The sequence below is a fragment of the Xiphophorus hellerii genome, chromosome 12 (genome assembly GCF_003331165.1).
Source record: "Xiphophorus hellerii strain 12219 chromosome 12, Xiphophorus_hellerii-4.1, whole genome shotgun sequence".
Lineage (NCBI taxonomy): Eukaryota > Metazoa > Chordata > Actinopteri > Cyprinodontiformes > Poeciliidae > Xiphophorus > Xiphophorus hellerii.
In genome coordinates this window covers 22,863,765-22,882,580 of record NC_045683.1, presented here as the reverse complement: position 1 = coordinate 22,882,580, position 18,816 = coordinate 22,863,765, and the positions used below count along the sequence as shown (strand labels likewise).

The 18,816-nt window shown below is 41.2% G+C and overlaps 1 protein-coding gene and 1 long non-coding RNA gene across 4 annotated transcripts in view; one reads left to right on the top strand and one right to left on the bottom strand.

Annotated features, from left to right (window-relative positions):
• LOC116729617 (tetratricopeptide repeat protein 28) overlaps positions 1–18,816 on the top strand; it is a 240,695-nt gene that overhangs the window by 97,051 nt on the left and 124,828 nt on the right. The gene's annotated exons all lie outside the window — the stretch shown is intronic.
• On the bottom strand, positions 1,245–9,824 carry LOC116729619 (uncharacterized). The gene is made up of 3 exons (XR_004341180.1): positions 9,814–9,824; positions 5,605–5,607; positions 1,245–1,394 (listed from the first exon to the last, which is right to left on the bottom strand). It is a non-coding gene; the product is annotated as an uncharacterized LOC116729619 (long non-coding RNA).

Sequence of the window (18,816 nt, the reverse complement as noted above, 5' to 3'; positions counted from 1 at the left end):
TGGTCAAGAGAGAAAGACAAAACTACAAGAACAGTATGTCTGACTTAGCCTGTCTTCTTGCCTGACTTGTTGGAAGAGCCACAAAGAGACAGAGAATTGATCAGAGGGGGGGGGGGGGGGACCTTCACATTAGCAGCCTGAAGGCAGGAGAGGAACCTTCTGCTCCAAAGTCAGATCTACTTCTCTCAGAGGATGAAAGCAGACTCTGATAAAATGATGGCTGCGTGAGTTCAATAAGGCCACATGGTGAAAGCTGGGCTTACAGTTTGGCATACACTTGAGCAATCACCGCTACACTAGGGGTTGAACGACTACATATTTTTTAAGGTCGACTACATCATGATAATAGTCGAGTCGATGTCGACTAGTCGCGGTGACGTCATAGTGACGTAAGCGCAAAAACCCTTCACAACTACTTGGAGGCTTTATTACCTATTTTCACGGCAAATATTGACCCCCCCCCCCCCCCCCCCCCCCCACACACACACACACACACACTCTCCCCTTCTCCTGCTTTTACTAAGTCTATTATGGAGATTCTTCGTGAGCAGCGGGGAGAAGTTTGTTGCACAAAGTCGGGTCTGACTTTTTTTTTCTAAACACCGGCTGATGCTGATGATCTCTGGATAGTTACTATAGGAGTCAAATTATCACACTGACTACATGGTGCTTTTGGAACATCACAAGCAAAACTTGTTATGAACGGATCCAGCTGGTTACAGCTGAATTCAACGAAACCACCTGCTTCTCCTCCGCCCGATGCGCGGCAGGAACCTCTGCTGACTCAGCAGATTGAACGATTTAAGATATTTTCTAGTCAACGTCGTCAACATGATAAAAGTCGAATCGATGTCGAGTTGACTAGTCGTTGTGACGTCATAGCAACGCAAGACGCAAAGCTTTGGAGTAACGTACAGGCTTTATTACCCGTTTTCACGGAAAAATAAGGCATTTACACAGAACAGCAACAAGTGAAACAACAAAACATCGGGATAGTTTATGATAAATAATAAGTTGCTGGGAAACCAACATTCAAAAGGAAATGCACGTCTTTTAGATGGCATGTAAAAACAATAAAAAGAGGTGGCACGGGGGGGGGGGGGGGGGGGGGGGGGTAAATAAAGCTCACTCGCTGTCAATATTCTCTTCGCTAAGAGTTGTTGGGGTTTTTTCTTGGTTGACATGTAGGAAAACAAGGGCATCAACATGAGCCGGATGAAGGCTATTAACTTATTTTTCTTGTGTCTTGTGACGTATACTGTGCTGTCAGATCAGCACAGGCTGTCACCACCGGCAATCACATGACTGCGACTAGTCGACATGAAATGTAAAAACTCGCGAGACGTCCTAGAGTCGACTAGTCGACTAGTCGACTAATTGGTTCAACCCCTACGCTACACTAGTGGTTGCTTGGTCCTGTATTTACTGGCCCCACACTAAGTTGTTGCTCAGCAAATAGCTGTAGTTTATGGACAGACATGCCTTTGGCCCCACTGCGTGTTTGCTAAAAAGCAGATGTGACTTTAATTGGCTGCATAAAAACAGAACTTTGGAGATTTTAGGAGTAACTTGTTGTGGTGTGACAAAATAAGCACATTTTACAACTGTCTGCACCCACTGTCTATTCTTTACAGTATTCCAGAGGTTTGTGGTGAGGTTGTAATGCTATTTTCATTGGATGGTTCTGGTCTTGCTCTGGTACTTGTGAGTTTGTTGTGTTAGTCCTCTCAGGAATGTTTCTGCTTTTCATTAGCCGGACTGCATCAGAGAGTCTGACCCATGATTTAAGGAGTCACGGGCATCTGCAGCTCTGTTGCAGCTCTCTAATTATATTGTTCTGTATCACAGATCATTAGCCATCCTGTGATACTTAGTCATCCACTGAAGAATTTCAGCTTAGGTCAGCAGCACATGTGTCTGTTTGGCAGGAGTCGATTCAAGAGTGAGAATACGGTTATCAAGGCATACAACGATTTCAAAACTGATAACTTTCTCATCATTTTGTTTCTAAGATTTGAATTCCTTTTAAAGAAGAAGCTGGCAAATGTTTTCTTGTTCTTTTGAATCAGTCGTGCAGTTCCCTTCCCCCACCTGTTGCTGCTGGTCAATGCTACACTTTTAGCTCATGGTCATTCTAGATAGGTGTTTTCTTCTCCAGGTAGGAATTTTGGATTTAAAGGAATTGGAAAGTTTACTTTGTAAAAGTGCAGAGAATAATGTTGTTTGACTGTTGTGTTAATAGTCGCAACCTGATGCTATGAGTATTTTAGCTGGATTCATTTACAAATACATCTTTCGCATAAAATAACCAAGTATCTGTGATTGCGTCCTGGATTTCACCAAATGTGTATCGAAAAGCTGTTAGCGGTGGTGATCTTCTCAACAGGAGGAGGGGCCACGATTCCAATTCTGCTTTAGGCTCTGTACAACCTTGGGCCATCCCTGCTCTCTTTCTCTCCATATGTGTTGGCGTATCTAAATCTAATTACCAATTCATAAGTATCACAGATCATTCTCTAACCGTAACATTCAAAATGTTATTGTAGCAGCAGTAGGACACATGGGGTTTTTAACTCAAGGTCATTGTACCTTTAGAATCCCATAGTAGCTCAGCTGCTTCTGAAGATGGGAGATTTTTCCCGTGGCAAAGTAGTTTAAACCTAAAAATGTGGGTTTTAATTTGTCACATAAAAAAAAAACACCAATAAGATAATTTTATACTTTTTCGTGGCAATACATCTGATTTCTCCACACATAGAGCTCCTTCAGGCAAACAGGGGCATTGGTCCCAGTGTTGATGGAACCATGCTGGGTGGATCGGTGGTTGAGGTATGAAGAAGCTCTAACAGACCCTGTTATGGCTGAATGATTTAGCTATAATCCGACTGAGGAAGACGGGAGGGGCGGCTTGATGGGTGGCATCAAGACCTAACAACCACACACCCAGTGTGCACACACCTGCTGCTCCACTGTATCAGAGTGTTATAGCTGATTAGCAGCAGTAATTAAAATTTCTAAATATATCAGATTCACTATCTCGAAGGATTTGTAGAAATGCAGATTATGAAATGTTTTTTTTTCTTGTTGTTCTGGCTCTATTATCCAACGTGGGCCGAAGCTGGAAATCCAGAGATGAGCTGCACCGGCTCTTTAAGTCCACCAGCTTTATGTCTTAACACTCGCAAACGTTTTCAGCTTGTCTCCTTCACAGTCGGGCTTATTATGTGTTGTTGAAGAGGTAGAACAAGGTGTATGCCTGTATTGAGAAGACCAAATTCATGTTCAGTGATAAATGTTTAATATAAATCAACAAAAGAGCTATTCAGAGCTTGAAATACAGCCAAAAACCACACGCACAAAAAACAGCATGTTCAGGACTCCCAGATGGTGTAACAAGGAGAAAGCAGCTTCTCCCGATTAAATGCAAGGAACCACCGGTGGAAAACATGAGTGGCAGAAGCAATCCGCTAAAGCAATCTGCAGCAGCCCGTCCAACCTTGAAGGAAGCGTACAATAGCTCGAACAGTTCCCTTAGCATTAGCAGTCTTGTGTGGGATGCTGTATAATCTACCTGCCAGATTAAGATGACATGGTCATTGTCTAGAAGGGGGAATTGAATTATGGTGTGTGAAAGGGGTATAAATGTGATTATGCAGGGAGAACTCTTCCAGCATGTGTGAGATGTGCAAAGTCAGAGCCTCGGTGCGCTGACTGCTCCCAACTCCTTTCGTGCACACCTTCCCGCTCGTGCGCACACACAGTGGGAGATACTTTGCATACCCGCGAATACAAAAATATGCAAATCATGACTGCTACACATGCAAATGTCCACGCGAACACACTTGGCCTACATTCATACACCAGTCTGCATCGGGGCTTGTTGCAATCCTCCATGCTGCCTTCATTTATGAAGAGATCATAATTTTCCTCTTGTTTTATAAGCAGTTCATCTTCTCTCCAAGACTCTGTTTACTACCCTGAAATGTGTTCACAACCTTGGAGTCTGGCCTCACTTGTGTTCCTCTGACATGATATTATAGCCTAATCTTTAGCACGATTGGCTTAACCACTCTGCAGCGGTTTCAGAAGATGTATCTGCACTGTTTAACTACTGCTAATCTCCTTCTGACCCCCAGTTCTCTTAATGCTCACTCCTAAACTGCATCATCTTTGCTTCATCTTGTTCCTCGGGCGCTGTGCATGCGTGGGTGTTTCTACACATCCCCATGTTCTGGAGTGTTGTATTTATGGGTTACAGGTGGCTAATGTGGCTAATGACTGTACATGAGTTTATGTGCGGGAGTGGGTTCTCATCCCCCGTGACGTTTTTACTCAGGACATTGCTGCGCATGTGTGGAACCTGCATGAGAAGACGAGGAGCAGCAGCCGCAGCATGCCATTTATCTTCATTGATCATCAGGTGATAGGATGCAAAAAGGTTTCATGACAATGTTGATGGGATCGATTAATCATATTTTTCAGGATGTGGTCTCAACATTCAGAGCTTGTCTCATATACCCATATGTACACTGACTCTCTAAAATGTACACGCTCCTAGGGGATGTTTGTGGTGTAAAAAAAGTGATAAATCATTTCAAATCTTTTTCTACATGATGTGACGTATAACGACAAACAAATCAGTTAGACTGGAAAGACGGCGCAATAACTTATTTACATTATGTCCTCACCCTTAAACTATGGTAATAATGTGTTCATTTTGATTCAGTTTTACTGCTGTCTTTAGCAGGAGTCAACCAGTCCAAGAGCATCTTGCCTTTGCAAAATTTGCCAATTCTATTTTTCAAAGATCTTTGAAATCTTTCACATTGTGTGAAGACATCGTTTGTCCACTGCTCCATTCAGGCAATCCCACAGACCTTCTCTGTCAGATGTACGTCTGGACTGTGACCAGGCCATTCAATAACATTAATTTCCTTTTCATTAAGTCATTCTTATGTGGATTTAGACACATGCCTGGACCCAAAGTGGAGGTAAAAATTGAAATCCTTTTTCATTTTGATTTTTTTTTAGGAAATGCCTTAAGGTTTTGGGTCAAAATTGACTAGTTTTGAGGTTGTCCATCATTTCATCAATCCTCTTTGATAAAAATCCATATTCTGTCGGAGGAAAAGTAACCCTAGGGCAAGATGCTGCCTCTACCATGAGGTACATAGATGTGGTGTACTTTTAATTATGTTCAATGTCATAACCTTACTGCAGCCTTACTACTTTTACTGTGATGCCTTTGTACGATGAGATCCCTCTGATCCATTGTGACCTCTTTGCAAAGACTTAAGTCAAATGAGGCAAATGTGGAGAAATCAGGATAATCCAACAATGACGTTTTTCTGTCAGGGTCATCTGATTCAATATAATTTATGATTGGTGTGAATGTAAGGAGACTTGATAGGCTCGAAAGGTATTAGCTTCATGGTTTTTGCACTAATGCAACCATGTTATTGCACTAACCAAACACCTGTAGATTTATGTGTAGTAATAAATGTGGAAAACCGCTTAGAAGGATTTACTCTGATTTCCTTTTAAAAACAAAAAACACGTGTTATTTTAGCAAGGACGTGAACTCTTTGGAGATCAACTCTATACGTGCTTGTGCTTGCCTATCAGTTGATGCAGGGTGGATTAGAATTAGCAGATGGACTGTACTTGCATTAGCCAACAGGGTGCTAACACAGACGGAGTCAATCTGTTGTGCAGGGCTGAGACCAGGTTGTTGCTCACTGGGGTAGAGCCAGACCAGGACACACTGTCTGGGCCTCTGCAGCAGCAGGGGGTCTGTATGGGGCCGCTCTGCTGAGAAATAAAGCGCAGGTGGGAATATCAAAAATCCGGTGTCTGGTTACTGTTTTTTGTGCTACTCCTGTGTCAAATGTTGGGTTGGGGTGAAATGCGGCTGACATTGGATGATAAACTGCAGCGTTCTCCTCTGCTGATGTTGGGAAAGAGGATATGACTAAAACATAAAAAGCGTTGGAGGGGGCAGAAGTGGAGTGAGAAGAGAGAGGGTATACTGAGTGAGCTTACTAATCAAAAATTGCTTTTGAGTGTTTTGGATTCAATTAGCACTCCCGATGTAGCCGTGTTTTTTCTTTTTCTCTTTGTTCTCTGCCTTCTTGCTTGGTTATCACAGCCCCAAGCTCACTGCAGGGGGGCTGGCTGCAGGGGTTTCCTTGATAATATGTGTTTGTCAGCCAATCATCAGATTACCTCCTGAAATAGACTGCTCAATTTCTTGTCTTTTTTTTTCTTAGATGTTTTGTGGCGATTTTTCTTTACTTCTCTACTCATCCTTTGAAAATTGGTACATCAAAGGGAATATTTAGAACCAGTAGCAATTGAACTAAAGTTATTATATTACATTGTTTCTTTTATCTGCATTTTTTTTTTCTTTTTTATGAATCCAAATCCCGTCTGCATTATCCATGCTCTTGTGGTCTTTTGGATTTGTACTAGGAAGTTGTATTTTTATAGTTCTCAGTTAGAAACGCAGCAAGGAAGGCTCCTGACATTGAAATTCTGACTCAGAAAGTCAGATTTCTCCAAGCATCCCTGCAATATCAATGCAACACAGATGAAACATAATAAAATGCCTTCTTGGCATTTTTAAAATGTGTATGCTAAAAAAGTAAATGTCGATCAGTTGTTGTGTGGCATTTCTTGGTCTCCAAAATGAGTGCTCATTTTCCTGCATGTTTTAGTGCTTTACCTACGTGGTTTTGTTTTACTTTGTTGTCTTTTAAAATGAAAAAAATGATAGTGGTCATTGGTGCGACTAGTCTCTACTGTTTTTCAGTCTTTGAAGCAGGACACTATTATAACAAGAACTCCTCTGAGAGAAAACATAAGTTAAAAGATGGAGAGTCAAGGAGGCATATTTTTCCTCTTTTTTTTTTTTCTTTTCCTGCCCCTATTACATGTCATCACCCCAAACTAATCATGTCGTGGAAATTGAGCCTGAGAAAGACTGCTGAGCTTGGCTTTAACTCCGTTTCTCTCCCCCTCCCCCTTTTCTTCAGTCCTCTCTGTTTCATTCTTTCTCCCTCCCTCCCATCGTTTCCCCTCTTTATCTCAGTGAAATCTGTAATTCCCTCTCACTCCATCCATATCTGTGCCTGCCTCTAACACTCTGCTCCTCTTTACTTTCTTTTTTTCCATTCCTTTTGCCCCATCTCGCTTTACTTGCCTCCTTTAGTTTTTATCTCTCTTTTTTTGCTGTTAACCACTGAGCCAGGGATCGGGGCCCTCTGCTTCTCGACACCGAATTGGTTGCTCTCCAACAAAGAAGTGGATTTTTCAATTAAATTGGCTGCCATTAGAAAGACAGCTATGCTACACCTCTCTTGTTCCTTGTTTTTTTTTCCTGTTCCTACCTAAAGGTACTCACCCACAGTGCCTCGCCAAACTATTCATACTAAGCTTGGGCCAGTTACTGGTATTAAGATTAACCTAAGGTGGATTCAGAACTGATAGTCTTTGTGTTTCTCCCATAGTTTAAAGTTCATTCACCAAGATGCTGGAGGAAATGCTTTAGTTATTTGGAAATAACACTTTACACTAATATGTAAAGCAATATATAAGAATTTCATACCACACTATGCCAAATTCACACCATTTGAACCTTTCCAAGGTTTATGTTGCAGGCATTTGTTTATTTTTTCTGTTTTTACATGATATACTAACCCAAATAATTGTGCCGTTGAAGGAAAATTGCATGTTGAGAAGGATATGTTGTAAAAACAAAAATATGAAAAAAAAAAAGGATGACCGAAGAAACTGACCTGGGTCCACTGATTGCAGGATGACAATTCTAGACATACAACTAGAGCAGGAAGTAAAGTTGATCAAATTCTTATGTGTTAGTATGGTCTAGTCAAAGTAGATAACTCAATATAAATGGGAATCTGTGCCAAGTATTTAAAATTGCTGTTCACAGATGCTTCACGTCTGATCTGACCAAGGTCCAGCTGTTTTGCAAAGAGTGGGAAAACTATATCACTTTCCGAATGCAAGAAACTTCTAAAGGCCTTTGATTGTAATAGTTTTAGAAAAGGTGCAAAATATCGACCATTGCGAGGGGGATTTATGAACATAAAACGTACCACTCTTCTCAGATTTTCTAAAACAATGTGTTAAAAAGAAAATTCAATAAACTGTGTTGAGCTTTGAGGTGTTAACCAGATGCAAAGCTCTGTTCTCAGAGAGCAGGGCACCAACAAACCTTCTTATATCGACTTTCACAGTCACATGGTGAGAGTCTGCAGCGCTAAGATGCTTACTGAACTGGGGAAACCCCTCTCTGGTAATTACATTGGTTTAATAGTACCAAGAATGCTATCTCCTCATGACAGGTGGTCACAAGATGTGGTGGGATAAATCACTGCATGAATTACTTAAGGTGGTGGGATGGCCTTTTGGCTAAACCAGGAAGCACAGCCCCCTTTTTTAAGGGCAGGAGTGATAAGCAACTGAAATGTGACAGGATGAAGTAGAAATGATTTAACCATGATACAGCTGGAGCGGGGCTGCGAGGGGAGGAGTCCTCCAATCATTGTGTTTGGTTGTTATCTTTCAGGGAAAGAACACAAATAAGTCACGTCTGCGCGAATGACTTTAAACATATGGGCCCTGGGGATAGACATCACAGAGATTGCATATCTGGACTATCCCCCAAGGGTGAGAGAAAAAATACGCTTTTACCCTATAACGCAGTAGTTTCATACATATTTGATCCTCTCTCGCTTGTGATTACCACCATCTCTCTCCACTTTCAGCCCGTGTTGCAGTGGAAGTGTCTGTTGTGGTTGTTTGTGTGCGTTTATATGCACGGTTTGTTGTAAGAAGCGGGCCGGCTTTATTAGATTTGGAAGAGGCAGTACAATTTGTCTGACATGTTGAGGCAGAAGATTACGGAGGGGTGGGGGGAACACAAAATGTATTCACTATTACATCCTCCTCTCACAGCTGTAGCAATTGATTTTTTTTTTTTATAAGTACATAGTGAAGTCAGCGGAGCAATGGTCGCTGAGAGCGGGAGTTGTGGAGAAGTGCCATTATCAGGCCGGAGAGGCGAGTGCACAAATGTAAAAACTGCGAGTGAAAAGAGGATAAACAGCAATAATCTGTTTTTATGGATGGAAGTGTGTCTAAAGTCATTTGGGGGGAGAAGCCGCTGTGTATGAGTTTCTCCGCTGCTCGGGCTCATTGTCCTTCACCACATTGCTCGGCCTAAGCCTGGCCTCTGGGTCAGATTACTCGCAAAATGCCTCCTAGCATTCCCAGGATTCCCTCAGTCTGGGCTTATCATTCTCGCACACATTCAGCAGCAACAGCGGTGAGCAGGGCCAATGTCTTAGTGCTGGAGAGTCCGTGTAACGCCTGCCAGTTGACAGCGTGGAGGGAAACTGCGCTAATGCTGTGTGGATCGACTATCTTAAAAACCTCCACAGCACTGCAATAAACATCCTGAGCAAAATGGATTGAAAATATTTAATTATTCCTCTCCTTGATGAGCAGGGCACACGTCGGTGCCGCTCCTCCTCGTTGGTCATTGATGAGGGTGAACTTTAAATGAAAGCGCCGGTCAATGTCGGCTCGTTAATGTCGTCCGCTGGCAATAAATGGTTTTTTAATGGTTAGTCAATTTTCCCACTTTTGCGTGCAGTCCTCGTATGAAATGATTAGCGACGCATGGCTGTGTTAGGAGATGGAACATCAATCAAACCTGAGGCAAAGATGAGTTGGTGCCACGTGTCTGACAGGTTGGTAGGTGGCTTTGATGGTGGGTTGCAGGAAGACGTCAGCTAATAGGAAGAAGCTGAACATTCTGGAAAGTCCAGTCTTGTCTCGATAAGGAACATGCAATATGGAAATGTTGATATATTTTGGGAAATTATCCAAATCCGTTTACAGATGCCAATTTTGCCAATCAGTGATACAAGATAGTGAAGTCAATTTAAAAGGTCATCTCTGCATTCATTTTGTCCTTGTTTTATAACATATTGATGAAATCCTGTTTTATCTGCACAGCTTACAACATCGGGGACTGTGAAGCGATCATAGGGTGATCATAGGGTGATCATAGGGTGATCATAGGGTGATCATAGGGTGCGTCTCGAAGGACGTTGATCAATAAGTGATCCACCAAGATGTCTGCAGTCACACAGCTGGTTGATCAAGGCTAGAGATTTGTGATTTACCTAATATATCTTTGAATCTTTATTTTCTTTGTAAGCAAGAAAGTTGTTAACTTTTTAAGATGTAATGTACATACATGCACATAATGTGAAATGAAATATTAGGATCTAGCAAGAGGCTCAGCCAACTAATCAGTGGATGAGATGTGTGCAAATTTGCATTGTTTTTTTTTTTATAAATAGTTGTAAATATAGTGAATAAATACTGTATTACAAATATCTCCATGACATAAAAAAAACTAAGCCTTGAGTAGCTGGCAGAGTCAATTTGAGAAGATGAAGGCCCTTATAGTCCCCTTGTGGCGCTGGACCTGCTGAAATTCTTAATCTTTGTGAAATATTCTAAACTCACTCATCTGTGTTCTTTTTATCTGAAAGTTGACAGGGTTTCTTTTTGGCCACATTATCCTCCCTCAGGTTCTATGCTATCACAGCACAGGGCCACGTAAACACGTGTGCCACAAAGCATGTGTCAGGCCTTTAACGGTTGATGTAATGCCTGTGTTGTGGTCCCTCTCGCCCCCTCTTCCTGCATGGGCAAAGTCCCTCAGATGTCAACCTGTGGCTCTCTGTGAACCGTGAAGCCTATCATGTGAATGTAGGAACAGAAGAAAACTCCTCTCTCAGCTCTCTTTGATCTGCCTGGAAAACTCAAACCAGCTCCTGTCATACTGAGCCAGTGTGTGTGTGACTTTCACACGGTGTGCCTACCTTGACGGGGAATTGAAACTGACTTGATAAAGGAACGTGACCCTCCTGGGCTTCAGAACAAAGCACCCGTGTTAGTAAACACATGCATAAACTGCATTCTTTGGAGCAGGGAGTAACAGATCCCACACATTCACAGCCTGTGAGCAAGGGCAAATATTTTCAGCATCCCACAAGCTTTACAAGGCTTTGGAGAAACATTCCCGAAATACCATCTTTCCAATCCATCCATGGCAACAAGTGGCTCCTTGCTTCCTGTTTTTAGGCCTTGCAAAACTCTTCCTACTGGGGGTGTGCATGTGTGTGTACACACTGTTTATATATATATATATATATATATATATATATATATATATATATATATATATATATATATATAAATGGTTTTTAACAAAAAATTCACCAGACAAAGACATACACCTGCAGTTTTTGTTAGTTTCATATGTTTTATCTTGAAATAAACTGATTTGGAAACGTTTTTGTTACTTATATGAATAATTGTTATTTTGGTCCTTAAAATACCAAAATTTCCACTTAACTTTATATTTTGGTCCGCCTGATGTCATTTTTAAATATTAAATAATTGATCATTTATTCAGCTGCTTAGTACCTCAGTAGACTTTTTTACCATATACGTTTTTACTCTAGTAATTTTTTGGATGGCTACTTTTTATTTTTACTTGATTAAAAATATGTTGAAGTGGGCGTGTTGTGGTGGCGTAGGGAATAGCTCGACCCACGTTTGGAGGCTTTGAGTCCTCGACGCGGCCGTTGCGGGTTTGATTCCCGGACCCGGCGACATTTGCCGCATGCCTTTCCCTCTCTCCTGTCAGCCTACTTTCATATAAGGGACACCAGAGCCCACAAAAGACCCCCTGGAGGGGAGGAAAAAAAAAATGTTGACGTATCACTACTATTATCTGAGAACAATTTTTGGGTAATAATTGGAAATAAAAAGGATTGTTGGGGAAAAAAATAATGAATTAATTAAACACAAAAGCATCCACAAGTAAAATGAAAAACAACATATATTTTTAAAAACAGTAAAATTTAAATTATGTGCTTAAAAATATAATTTGCTGGAAGCTGTAAAAATAAAAATGAATATCAAATAAATAAAACATGAGGTAAAGTTCTCCTTTTTTAAATTAATTGGTTTGTAGTGTATGGATTTATTTATTAGGCCATTTATATAGTTCTTATTTTTTAAATTATGTCAGTTTTGGGCCTCCATACCTTACATTCATATTACTGTTGGTTTAATGGGTTTAATGGTGTAAAATTCACCTGTATAGTTAAATTGCAAATGTTAACCAAATAGTGTTCGACAACAATATCGGTCTTGACGAATATGATTTGCCTCAACTTTACAGAATTCAGAGTGTGTAAAGGTCAGAGGTCAGGTCGTGGGTGGACAGTTCAGTGTCACACTTTGTATGCCTCCATAGGAATAGCATTAACTTAATGCGTACTCAATTACAGCCCTTCCCTCCTCCGAGCCCTCAGCTTAACCTTATCTGCAATAGCCATGAACCATAACTGATATAATCATAGCAGCCCCTGTGTGGATGTGTTACCAGCAAATTATCAGACATAGTAAATCAGTTTATGGATTAATCAAATTTAGCCTCCCCATCCTTAAATGGTGCTCCCCATTCTCCCTCCACCCAATGCGCCTTGGTGTCCCTCCTGCAGAGGAATCAGCTGAGCGGTCTGCCTATTTCCAAAGCACTCAGGTGTGTGTACGCGTCTGCTCTCAGTTAATACGAAAGTAATGGCTTCATATCTGCTCTCATGCTAATTGAATTAAATCAGTTTCACGCTGTTATTATTAGGAACATAGAGCCCCAGTGTCCGAATAGAGCCTCTGCTTTTTCTCTCAGACTGAAACGTCAGAGATGTTTGTCCATCTGCGCTTGACGCTGGAAATGCTCATCTTGGATGATCAAAAGTTCCCAGGGAGAGACTTTTATTGTTAAATATTGAGGAATATGAAACTGATTTATTTATTTTTTCTGCTCTATTAATGTGGAAAACGTGAACTGGAGGCTCTGCTGTTCAAATGTTGAGGTAATTACAGATTTTTCTTTAATAGGGACATGAATTTTTCCCACAGATGTAATTAGAAGCCAGAATTAAAACCAGCCACTGCCTCTCATCTTTTTGTGTTTTAATGATAAAGCAGCGATAGACATGAAGAACAATGGAGGCAGACAGCAATAGCACACAACCAGGCACCTAATTAGGTATTTCTGTAGCCAGGAGCCGTGGATAATGAAGGAAGCAGTGGTTGGTGGGACTGACAGTGTTTTCGCTGTTTTTCTCCCGTTAACACTGCAATCCTCTTGGTCTAAATACCACTGAGATAAATTAGACCAAGTAAATGACGGTAATTGCCTTTTTCAGATTACATTTCTAACCTGTGCACCTTCTTTCCTTCTCCTCTCTGGAAACGTCAGTCCTCCTCGCCGCAGCTGCAGTCAGCTGACAAGTTGTGTTACTCAAATGCACTTTTACTTTATTGAACTTAAACAATCTCTCTATTTTGCCATTGAATGGTTGTCATTTCACCAACTCCCCTTGATAGAAGCAGTCATCATTCTCTGTCAGAGCACAACTGCAAAGTGGCCCAAAGTGACACCTTTGGTGCTGTGCGCTCCTCTATGAACTGCACGTTTCTGCTCCACGTGTAACAGTCTAATATTTTACATCTTCAACATATTGGCTGGTATTGTGTCACTTTTAAACCATAAACTTTGATTTGTCTCACTAGGACTTCATGTTATAAAAAGAAATAAAAAATATTAATAATAAAAATCAGTTAGGCCATTTTTCCCCCTCTGATGCTCCTTAATAAAAGTCATACAAGAATTATTCATACATTTTTTCATATGTACATCAATAATGATTTTTTCTGTTCCTGATAGAAAACAAGATTTTCGTCTCTGAAAAGACAGCAATGAAAAAGTATCGGATATAAAACATTTTTTACATAATTGTGTCAAAACATGAAGTGCCAAGTACCTCATATACTCCTATCAATAAAAACGTCAATCAAACGCTTCATATAATTGCTGACCAAAATGTTTGCATGTGTGCATACTTCCACTGTTGTTTTGGTGACGTTCTCCATGTTTTTGAGGTTGGAAAGCCTCTTTGCCATCACCCTAATTTTAGCTCCTTGCACAGATTCTCATCAGTTTAAGTCGTTACTCTAACTGGGCCGCTCTTAAGTGTTACCTTTAGGTCAAACTATAACATTACTGTAACCTAAATCGGCCAACAGTTTGAATACTATAGAAGGTGGCAAAATAAACAATATTTAGCTTGTGGCTGTAACTTAACGAAATATAAAGATGTTTAAGATGAACAAGTACCGCAAGGCACTATCTGTGTATGGTGTTGCATCTGTAAGACCCACACTGTCGTGATGATATTTTCCTTCTTTTTGAGGTAAACAAAGCTACAAAGAGGCTCACGAAGACAAAGCGAAGTGATGGATACAGTAAAGAACAGAGATGTAATGCTGGATGAAAATATAAGCAAAATGTGAGAGCAGGAAGGAAGTGAGAGAGACGAGAGAGGCAGGGATGAATAACAGCTTGACAGGTGGGGGGAAAAAAAGCAGTGGAGGGCGTTTGGATCTGTACGTTAGGCGTGTATGCAGTGTGGTGCAGCACTGCGTTTGGGTCATACATCACACTAATACAGCAGGAGGACATAGCCTAGCGCAGCGCTATGCAGAGCAGGGGGAGAATAATGTGCTGCGCTTGCACCCGCTCAATCTGATTGAAATACACAGCACAAGACGATACATTTACTCACCCCCCACATGGACACTTTATAAATCTACTCTTGGCCTGTATATTCTGCTAGATAATCCCTGAAAATAGAACTAGAAGACAGACACAGGTTCTCCATCACTGTGAGGCCAGCGTCTTTCATCAGCGTGTGGTGGATAGTTTTGTGTTGAGGCGCAGAGCCGCTCTGTCGAGCCAAGATGCATTTCAGGTAGGTGTGCAATTAAAAGATGATTAGGCCATTATAGAAACTGAATTTGGCTTGTTTTGACACATTAATAAGGCAGGTTTATTAATTCATAAAGCAAAAGAAGGAGAGATTAATAACCCAGGAGAGTTTCCTTATTTTCTTCGGCTTGTTGTAAATGTCAAGCTAATTTTTGTCATCAGATCTTTGCCCGACTTTATTTTCTACTTGAAGCTTGACGTATGGATACAAGGGCTCAAAATTAAGGGTTTGACGCCTTAAAAGCTACTGAAAAGGAACTAAATGTAATTATTGTACGTGGCAGTGATCTTTAATGTTCTTGCTCTCTGCATGAAATAATCTTGAATTATTTAGGTTATTATAACTGGGGCCTGGCTACATGCTCCTCTCTCTGTGCGTGCTTTTGATCACTGAAGCAAGATTCAAAGCGAACCTGAGGAGAGCCCAGAGTCTCTCCTTCAAGCATCTGACATTTACATTATCCGCCGTGGTCTTTCCTCAGCCTTTATAATTAGGACCATTGCTGCAGTGCTGCAAAGCGGGTAGGAAAATACGCCGCTGCAAAGATGGTGTAACAGGAGCTATGTGCTATCAGGTGTGCTGTCACTCTTGGCGCCTATGCAAGGCAGGTGAAACATAACGACATGCAGCTGATAAGCAGTGTTGTTGTGACATTCATGCATTGAGTGTGAGATCGCAATCCCATCTGGGGTGTATCTAATTGGCCGGTGGTGGAGGTCTTGAAGCATGCCAAGTGCTTACATTATCATTAGCATAGAGCCGGGACGTTTTAGAGTCCTCACCTCTCACCTTCTTCTGGGACCTGGTGTGTGGGCTGAGTAAAGTGTGAACCCTCTGTTGCTGTGCCAGTTCGACTTTACAAGGTGATCAATTAAGAGTCTTAGTTCGGGGTTTTTGAACTGAAGTTCTGTTAAGTGACTATAAACAGTTAATTGTTTACTTGACGTAGGTAACTCTCTTCGTCTCAAGAGAGTTTGATTTTACGAGTTCCAAATTGGAAAAACAACAAGAACTCTCCGTGAAGCCAGGATCCCAACCTTGGAGCTGACCGAGAAACTCCCAGGTTTGGTATTCAATATGGCTGTCTGGATGCAGTCAGAGTTTCCAGTTTACTAAACTTTTAGCACTTCCTGGTTTAACTAGTGGCACGTAAAGTACTATTAAACATAGTGAAGATGTTCCGTTTTTGTACGAAACAGGGGAAAATGCTTTGTTGTCAGCATGTATGGCTCATAGTAGATGGTAATCAAATAGAAAATCTTGCTGTTTTCCAACTTGCAACTTGAACATTCACAAGGCAGGTGTGGTGTTATTCCAAGCTCTGTCTTCAAAGACAAATCAGACAGAATAAAACTTAAGATGATAAAATAGCATAGAGTAGGTTATAACAATTGGTTGATGTCGTAGGTAGTTCTTCTTAATTTATTTAGAAATTTATTGGAGTTGATAAAAATGTCTTTTGCATGGGAAATTGTACACCTGGAACAAAGATATTAAATGAACGAACATGCATTAAATTAGGGTTATGTCCCAGAATCAGTGTTTAAGGCGAGGTAGACAGAATGTATATAATATAAATACAGTCAGTAAAAACCTAAGAATTGATTTGGTCTGGGGGGGAATAGTTGCAAACATCTCTAGTTAAAGTCTAGTTTGACTAGAGACTTTGAGTAGGTTTGGATTCAGACAAAAATAATGGTCCAATAAGAATTATGGGCTGCATGTGAGATATCAACTGCTTACCGCCTGTTAACACAACCCATTTATAAATCTAGAGGAAGCCTTTAATGTTGGAAACCAACCAGATGATGCCAGACTCATTGAGAGGGGGGTTGCTTTGAAGAACTCTGAGCTTTGTGGGGGAGGTCCTTTAAGACCAAGAGGTCACTGTTGAGAGAGAATCCCCTCCACAAATAAGGATCCAGTCACCAGGGAGTTCACTATGGTTGTTGTCTTTAAAGGGAGTTGGAGGGTTTGAGGTTAAGGAAGGGGTTAATAGGCTGAGGTATAGATGTGAAACCTAGTATTTACCTGGAAACTATTTTCATTCACATCCCAGTCTGGTTTTTGACTGCTTGTGTAAGTTCAAGGGGCTATTGTGAACAAACTTTCACAAAGGTTGAAACTCGGTTTCAGGAGACATGAGAGGGTCCCTGAGGCAGTGAACTGGTCCTTCAGAACATTGAAGTGTTTGACAGGGCAGCCGTAATTGCTCCCTGGAGACCAAAAAGAGTCGGTGTCGTCAAATTGAGTATGTTTGAAAGGGGTTCTCTCCTATAATAGGGAATGAGATGCTGCGTGGGAGAAGAGAGAGACGGGGAAAATATACGTATTCATTTGTATTAAAAAACAAATATGTGGAGAAATTGGCTCAGATGTCTTTGTGGGTCATCTGGGGTAAAAGACTCCATTTACTGCTTCAGCTGTTTCCTATTTGAATTCTCATTTATATCGGTGGTTGTGCATTGAAAAACATGAGCATGAGGGCAGGCTTGGGGGACCCCTGGGGCCGGCCCTGATGCTCCGTTTGCAGCATGTGGTGTGATGTTCAAAGGATCCTCCAGTTGTGAGTCCTGTTGAAAGCCGAGTGTTTAGACTGATTCCCGGGGATGGCTGTCTGCTAGGTCATGAAGGCAGCTTGGGTCGTCAGCAAACGGGAAAATATGGGATTCCACTGTTTTTGAGGATAACTCTCCATCAATGGTTGAATTCAGTTGTTTTCTTCAAGAAGATTATGGTTATATCGTAGCACTTGCAATGATTCCTTCTGTGTGCGATTTTGCCTGGAGGCGGTGATGGATGCACCTCAGTAATAGACAAGTGTGTTGCAAAGCACTTACTCCTGTTTGTCTGGTTTCACTGCATGTTTCTTTATGACTGACAGGCAGAGGCAGCTGCAGAAACTGGGTTCCAGCATCTGCTGTTGTAAAATTGAGCCTGTGTGTGTGCATGTATTGGTGTGTGTGTTTTTGTTGAAGGGTTATGGTGTCCAGGTCAGAGAGGTCAACACTTGTGCACAGGATGTGTCTCTGATGCATGAGTTTTTTTTTACTCTTACATATTTCATTAAGCACAATATATCAGCTTTACAACCTTTGCAATTAGTCAACCAACTCTTCCTGTGCATTAGATATATTTTGCATTAATATGACCAGACCTTCATGGGTGACTGCATGCAAAAAAAAAAAGATCCCTCTCTATAAACAAAGCCGGTGTCCCCATGGGAGGAACCCAGCTGTTGACCCATGATGAACTCCTGACCAGAACTGCCACATCCTTGACTTGGTTCAGTGACACCCCGGATTGGGACGGACAGACAACAAATGTCAGAGACAAACCGACAGTATGACCCAGACAGACTGGAATGCAAAGCGGAGGGATCCTCAGAGCTTCTGCTGCCTGTCAGAGTGGTCTGCTCAAAGAGATACGTGCTGGTTTTCTTTTCATGTTTCAGACCGCGCTGCCACTGGAATGGATTTGATGTCACAAGCAAATAATTTACTTTTTGTGTAGATTGTAAGTAAATAAAAAAATATTTTTCAGGTATTGATTTTAGTTTGGCTCAGAGAGAGTGCAGAGTGATAGACTGCCGGTGCTAATCTTATTCTGTGTGTCGTTCTGAGCTGGCTCGCTCTGAACTAGCTTTGTGGTTTATCTTTTCATTCTCCCTCATACTTTAAAATGAATACACATAATATTAGTCAGAAACGGAGGCAAATTAAAAATCCAAGGTTCTCCGAATTTTTTTGTCAGTAAGCAACTGTTCAGACACTAAAGCAGACGTTGCATCAAGGCCATTTGATGTTTACCTATAAATTAAACTTTTTCGGATCATTTTGATGGATTTTGTTTTTCCTCTGCAAATCAT